Below are 1,737 nucleotides of genomic sequence, written 5' to 3'. Positions count from 1 at the left end.
ATCTGCGAGATGGAGGCAGCACACAAAACCACGCCTCCTCCAGTCCAACCTCTCTCCACGGAACCAGTCCCTGGTGCCCAAAAGATTGAGGACCTCTGAACTACAGTATTCTCTGGAAAAGCATTCCCACTTCATCTATGTGGCCCCAATCCTGTTGTGTTTTTAGAAAGGCCTGTTTCAGCAGGCCTTGAGTCAGAGTGGTTTGTGACCCTGTCTATTGATCTATGTTTTATGGTGTGTAGCTTGCTTCCTTGCTGTGTTTTAGCAATTGTTTCATTCATAATTATACACCTAGAACAGCTGCTGAGATTGATCAGTTAACTAAATAAGCAATCCCTTTTCAGTTTAAAAAAGGTAGCAAGGAATAGAAAGATCCTTTGATAAATGTCAGTCTTTATTCTGATACTATTTATTTAGGGGTTTTTTTTACACAGGAGGACTGAAAGAAAAAAATAGAACTTCCCTTTGATACTGAGATATCTGATGCAATTGTTTTTTATATATATATATACATTCCTTTCAATATCTGGGCAACGTGGGAACCCTCCAGATGTTACATTTCTCAACACTGGCCATTCTAGCAATTTTTGAACTTGGAGTTCAGTAACATCTGATGGAACTGAACATGTGAAAGGAAAGCCCGTTTTTTACTCAAAGGCTTTCCCCTGGGATCTGAAGCCATCTAGTGAAATTTAAGAAAACTGCAACTGCTATAAATATTTATTTCTGGTTGCCCTCCTAATTCTTAGAGATGGGCAGGCAAGCTGGTTATTGTTTTTCACCCTTTCTAAGGCAATTGATCATGTCTAGAAGTTGGAATTATGAGGGTCAACATTTCCACTCAGCATGACAAATGGGATCATTATAAAAGTAATCCGATACATCTGACGGGCACCAAGTTTGAGACTCCTATTAGATATATAGTTTACCTGGAAGAAATCAGTGGCACAAATATATAATCATAACATTTCTGCATTTACAAAATAGATAAATAAGTATAGTTGGTTCATTGGGATTTCTGAATGACTTTAAGGATTTGCCTAAAATATGGAACAATATTCGAGAGAGCTTGGTAAACAAATACCACAGCCAGGACAATAGTTGGATAAGAGATATCTCAACCCATAGCAGGAATAGAAGTGGAGAAAGCATTTCACAAAAAACACTTCCTAGTTGTCCAGAAAGTAAAGGGAAGGGAGAAGTGTACATCAAAGGAACATCCGAAGGCTGCCAGAATAGTGCAACCCCTAGGAAGAACGATAGCTCACAAACCCACATTTACACTCAGAAAAGAGCTATCTAAATCAAAGACAAAATACAGAAGGAAGACAATTTTGTAGTAGACAAAATCAATTGCAACAATTGTAACCAATTCTATATGGGACAAACAGGAAGGCAACTGAAAACAAGGGTTCATGAACACCAACTAGCAGTTAAAAGGCACAACCAAAAATCGCTGATCACAAATCACATTGATAATAAACAATACCAGTTCAATTGGGAAGGAACAAAAATCATTGGGCATACCAACACCCGCCACATATGTGAATTTATTGAAGCCTGGTATTCTACCGAAGGAGCAATTAACAAGAATATTGATCTAGATCCAGCATATGAACATGTAGGAAACCAGAAGTTCTCCTGCTTGAGCAGGGGGCTGGACTAGACAACCTCCAAGGTCCCTTCTGGCTCTATTCTATTCTATTCTATTCTATTCTATTCTATTCTATTCTATTC

This window comes from Protobothrops mucrosquamatus, unplaced genomic scaffold (assembly GCF_001527695.2).
Source record: "Protobothrops mucrosquamatus isolate PMUCROS unplaced genomic scaffold, P.Mucros_1.0 scaffold_155, whole genome shotgun sequence".
Lineage (NCBI taxonomy): Eukaryota > Metazoa > Chordata > Lepidosauria > Squamata > Viperidae > Protobothrops > Protobothrops mucrosquamatus.
Note: the sequence above shows the minus strand (reverse complement) of the source record.